The sequence below is a fragment of the Kogia breviceps genome, chromosome 9, assembly GCF_026419965.1.
Source record: "Kogia breviceps isolate mKogBre1 chromosome 9, mKogBre1 haplotype 1, whole genome shotgun sequence".
Lineage (NCBI taxonomy): Eukaryota > Metazoa > Chordata > Mammalia > Artiodactyla > Physeteridae > Kogia > Kogia breviceps.
The window spans coordinates 27,560,634-27,566,633 of record NC_081318.1 but is presented as its reverse complement, the minus strand read 5'-3'; the positions used below and the strand labels follow the sequence as shown (position 1 = coordinate 27,566,633).

Genomic DNA, 6,000 nt, shown 5'->3' with positions numbered 1-6,000 from the left:
TTTTAATGGAGCCGTGGGGATGGAAGCCAGATGGCTTTGTGAATGCTGACAGTGGCCAAGTTAATCCAGGGATACCCATGTCAAAACAAACTTAAGGCAGATTATTTTCATTAGAAAATCAATAAGACACTAAACTTTATTTTTTAAAAGAAAACAAACAACCCTTCCCAGTTAAAATACTAATTTTCTGCTTGCTTTACCTCTGCTGCTCACTTTAGACTCTATGTTTTATAACTTGACCTAAAAAGTCTTGATCAGATTAGATATCACTGAATGTCATCTCCCCATCTGTGTATCAGACTGGCAGGTATGAAATGCAAATCAAATAAAAAACAGTAAATTCCTACAAGAAGAAGATCATATTTAATGAGATTTGACATGAGTCTAAAAGACAAAGAATGAGAAAGAGTGTGTGTTAAAATTGACTAAAAGTGGATTTGGATCTGCAGATGCAGAGACTCACAGACTTGCCTCTTGAACAACTGATTTTAAAATATTTTAAAATTCTACTTAAGTGGTTTTGCTTTGTTCCTTCAGCAAGGACCCTCATAGCAACTGGGTTGGCAGATCATTTGTTTTCATGAGAGCTCTTTGAACCAATCAGGACCCAGATAATCTTATTATACCTCTGTGGCCATGTGTTTCTTGTGATGAGGGTCCAGAGAAATCTCACTTTACTATGTGCCAAGAATCGTTCATATTTCAGTTGTACAAGGTCAGATCTTAATTTAGCCACCAACTGGGTACTTAATTTTAGATACACAGAGGAACACATTGGCTCCAAGGCACTTCCTCTGATTTAGGAAGGCAAGGTCCTGGATAAGAATGACAAGATGATAATTCCAAAAGGTGAGAGATTATGAAATATTTTACCTGTTCCTCACCAACTAGCTTCAGTAGTCTAGTATTGGGAATATTTTGAAGAGATGGAAACACGTATTGTGATAGCTTCTCATTACTTTCTTTACCATTGATCACCTGTCTAGGGCCTTTTTAATTACAGAATAAAGCCAGGGTTGTTTCATTCGTTTACAGAATATTGACTCAATTGCATAGTTATTAAGCTTAATAAAAAACAGTATCACGAGAAAAACAGATCAAGAATGAATATGCTCATAGAAAGCGTCAGCATAAAAAAAATAATAATAATAAAAAAAAGAAAGTGTCAGCATAGACACTATGGAATGTCTTAGCTAGCCCTGGTTTCTGAGAAAAAAATTAAATGATTTTTGTGAATAATTAAATTTTTATCAAGGTGTTTTTAAATCACTTATAACGAAAGATGGATGCTTAATATTCAGATTGAAATAATTCCTTTAAATTCTTTTAAGTTCGATGGAAAAGAAAGGATCTCAGTAGAGTTGGAAATTCGCTTCTGGAAATTAAATCATAGAGTCTTGAGGTTGGAAAGTCCTTAGAATTTATTTGAGACCATCACCCATCTGGCTCTTAAATGAATAGATAACTTCTAAGGAACATTCTACATCTAAAATGAAATGATTTCTATGAAATAGCAGTAATGTGGACGAGGAAGTCCTAACACTGCTTTTTGCTGAGAACATTATATTATTGTCATAAAATATCATAATTCTACACTTTGTTGTTTTTATGGGAATACCTTGTTTTGAAATGAAAATCTACCTAAAATATTTATATTTCCACTAGAGTTGTTGGATAGATTTGCTAGTTATTTGCTTAAACTCTTTAAAAATTTTTTTTCTGAGGTTTATGAATATTTGGATTATAAAATGAGACACTTTTGTATTAATTCCATCAGAGTAGCTGAGTCATGAGTTACAGTACAGCGGTCAAGCTGTGTGACCTCTAATGTCAAATGACTGGGTTTGTATCTACATCTCTGCCACTCACTAGATGTACAGGCTTGGACAAATTACCTAGCCATTGTGTTCCTCAGTTTCCTCATCTGTAAAATGGGGGGGAAGTGTGTCATAGAAATTACATGACATAAAATATTTAACATACTTAGCTTAATGCATGTCACAGGTAGGCACTTAATAGATATTGCTTATAATAAGTATTAAATTCAATAAGACAAATATTTATTGAGGACCTGCTGTGTGCTTGACTCTCTGCTAAACCTTTGAAGGGAGGGGAGTTATTGGTGTTGTTTCTGGGGGAAAGTCTAGAATGCATTATTTAAAGGCAGTAAACTCCTTGGTGCATGGATCCTATTGCCTTGTGTCTAGCAATGTGCCTGGAATATAGCAGACACTGAATACATATTTTTGAATGAACGAATAGGATAGTTTGAAAATCCTCAGGAAAATAATAATAATTACCGAGAACTGGTGAGTCAATGCTCCTCCTTTGTCTTTTTGACTTAGTAGAGAAGAGGAATGTAGTAGATATTATGCATCTGTATTTCAACAAGCTATTTGACAGTATCTCTTGACAATGGTCTTGCTATCATAAAGGAGACATTAACAGTAGATGGTGGTGTCTTTGGGAGGATTTGTAACTGGATAAACAGCTTTTCTTGAAGGGTGCTAAATAATAGATCAGTCAACCTGAAGGCCTCTGTCCTGCGCCAATTTCTGTGCAACATGTGCATTATTAATGGAGCAGGTAGACGTATAGAAGACATGCAAATAGAACAATATTTGGAGGGATAGAAAATGCATTATCTCTTAACAGACTGAAATAAAATTCAAATCTAAAATAAAGAAAGAAACACGATAGGATTAAATAAAGAGTCCTACACAGAATTGTACAGCAACAATGTGTGTGGGGGGAATATGACTTGGAAAATTTAGGGCAACAGAGGTCCAAATCAAGTCTGTAATATAATAACCCCAAATTCGCCTGAACTTGGGCTAAATTAACAGGTCTTCAGCATCTAGCAAAAGGGAGGTGGTCACACCTGCTTACTGTTGTGTTGGTCTGACTACAGAGGTCATACTGCCATCAGAGTCCATGGTCCAGAGCCACTTTTAGAAAGAGATGGAGAAACAAGTGTGTTTACAAGAAAGCAATCAACATGGTGGAGGAAGGCGAACCCACATCCTAGGAAGAACGGTTGTCCAGGTCTGGGCAGAGAAGCCTCAGTGGAGACCTGACAGCCTTCCTGAGAGATGTTTAAAGGGCTCTCATGTGGCAGAGGAGCACATTTTCTCAACATGGTCCAACTAGAACTAGGATTATAGAATACTTATTCAAGGAGATGGATTCAACTTAAATGTACTTCCTAATAGTTCAAGCTGGCCAAAGATGAAGGGCTGTGTGGGATAGAGTAAACTTCCTGTCACTTTGCTGTTCAAGCTGAGGCTGGATAATTACTTGCTGGGCATCTTGGAAATGGAATTTACAAGTGGGGCTACCTAATGCTCTTCAACTCTGAAATCAGGTGATTCTAGAGAAAAGGAAGGAGAAGGAAATAAGGAGTGTGTCAGCATACCTGTTCCAGAGTGAGGACTAGAGCTAAAACCACCAGACAATCCCTAGGCTTCTACTTGCCCTTTCCAGAGGGGTTCAGTCACAGAATAACACCAGGTAATGTTTGTTGACTACTTGCAACACGTCAGACACAGCTAATAAGACAGATGAGCTGCGAGGGCAAATTCAACTACTGTCCCCAGCAGAAAAAAATCAGTGGCCTGTATATAATTTCAGAATAATGCATGGAGAAATGCAATGGCTCGTTATTGAGTTTTTAATGGAAAGAGATTTGACAAGTGCCAAACAGGAACTTTTGCCCTGTTCAGATGAAACAAATATTTCAGGAACAAATATTTTTAGAGAGAGAATATATGTATATCTATATATGTATTTGTATATGTATATGTATATATGTACAAATACACATAAACATATGTATATGAACAATATTTTTTATTAAGGTCTAGAGATATTTAATTTTTATTGTTATTGTAGCTAATAAATGCAGTCAGAACTTTTTTACTCACCCTACAATTCAACTGTGTAAATAAAAGGTAGCTATTTGGGTTTCCCTGGTGGCGCAGTGGTTGAGAGTCCGCCTGCCGATGCAGGGGACATGGGTCCATGCCCCGGTCCGGGAAGATCCCACATGCCGCGGAGCGGCTGGGCCCGTGAGCCATGGCCGCTGAGCCTGCGCGTCCGGATCCTGCACTCCGCAACGGGAGAGGCCACAACAGTGAGAGGCCCGCGAACCGCGCAAAAAAAAAAATGAAGTTACCGTACTCTATCCAGACCCTACTTAGCAGCTCTGTGACATTGGGTGGGTCTCTCAACCTCTTGAAGCCTAGCCTAAGTTTCCACTTATGCATAATAAATCTCTAATACCTACAAAGTAGAATTGGAGGATTTAAAGCAAAGCAGTGTACACAAAGTGCTTTGCATGGTGCTTGAAACCAAGCAAGCACTCAATAACTTACGGCTATTATCATAATCACCATTTTTATTATTACCAAAGTTATTCTAAAACTTACAGGATAACCAAATCCTTTTCCCACTGTCTTACTCTAGGATTTTACTCAGCCCATCTGACAGTAAACTAAAAATTCTTGATATCTGAATAATACATTTAGCATTTGGAAATCCTTAACTTAGTGGTTCTTTTCCTGGGGTACATGAAAGGGCTTCAGAGGATCCATGAATTCCCTAAAATTTTATGCAGAATTTTGAGTGGGCATGCATCCCTCTGGAGAGAGAATCCATTGCTTTCATCAGACGTGTTCCTGACTCTAAGCAAGGTTAACCAGTGCCTGAAATGAAAAGGCTACCTTTCGAATGATAGTCCCAATTATTTTGTAAATCGGCTTCTTATGGAGAATAAATAAATCTCACTAATGGGCTTATCCAGAAAAAGATGGACAAATGATTATCTAGAAAATGTCAATTAATTCTCTAGACTGAAAAGTGGGGTTTTTGTGACTAGGTCTTCAAGGATGTCAAAATATTATTTGGCCTTTCCTCAGACTCCTGGTTGGTGCTTTATTTAAATAATTTTAAATAAAGGCTGGCAGTAGACAGATATATCTCCTTTTGCCCTTCTCATTGCATCTTGATGTCTCTGGTTCTGTTTCAGTGATGCTCCCTTGATTGTCTGTCTGACACCTTAGAGTACCTGCACACAGGTCTTCAGTTCATCCCAAGGTTTCAGGAAAATGTTGGAGACAGTTTATTTTAGATGGGGGATGTTCCATGTAGTAGCAAGACTTTCCTCACCATTTAATCCTGCTGTTGTTAGGGATACAAAATAGTTAAGAGTCTTAGATAACATCCTTCTGGATGGTAGTTAAAAGGACATTAAAAAAAAAAAAAAGAAAGAAAAACTTTCCACAGAGCAACTCAGTTCGCTAAGTAGTCTGTGGTGTCTCACGTACTGGAAGCCCAAATTTCAAACAGGTTTAGAGTTAAGCTGGTGATTTAAATAGGCAAAAGTCTCTGGATCCCATTCCTAATGCCAGAGCCATGCAATCTCCTCATCTCCACAGTGACATTAGGGAGAAAGGCAACGGGCGATGCCACACTGATAACGTCATCATCTAATCGTGCTGCTGGAAGGGACTCAGGACTAGTCTGCCAGTAATGAGTCAACAACTTTTTTCCAGTGATCACTGAGAATGGCACTTTCCTATAGTTGATTAGGAATGGAATTAGAGAGAAAAGATATAAAGGACAAAGAAAGTAAGGGGTTTTTTTTCCCCTCAGAAAACTCATAGTCCAAGTGAGAATACAAAACATGAAAATGTGAAGAACTTGCAAAGCTAATACAAAATGAGTGTAAATCCAGATGTTGGAAAAACACTATATAAGAGGAGATATTCATGGATGAAGAGGTCCAGAGAGGAGCTGAAGAATTTCAGCAAGGGCTTCCTTCCAAAGGAGGAATGGCTGGAGCCAGGCTTGAGGCCATGGGGACCATGGGTTGGAACAGCTGGGAGGGCCTTGTGAATGAAGAGGAATAAGATGTAAAAGCACAGATGGGAGAAAAATGAAGCCAGACACAGAGTGGGCGATCAGATTCATTTAGTTGGAAGAAAGATGCCATACTTGAAA

General features: G+C 38.2%; 1 protein-coding gene across 2 annotated transcripts in view; it reads left to right on the top strand.

Moving 5' to 3' along the window:
• Positions 1-773: 773 nt before the first annotated feature.
• Positions 774-6,000, top strand: part of ASB15 (ankyrin repeat and SOCS box containing 15) — a 29,094-nt gene continuing 23,867 nt past the window's right edge. For both annotated transcript variants that reach the window (XM_059074302.2, XM_059074300.2), the window contains exon 1: positions 774-849. The gene's annotated coding sequence lies outside the window, so the exon portion shown is untranslated. The remainder of the gene's footprint in view (positions 850-6,000) is intronic.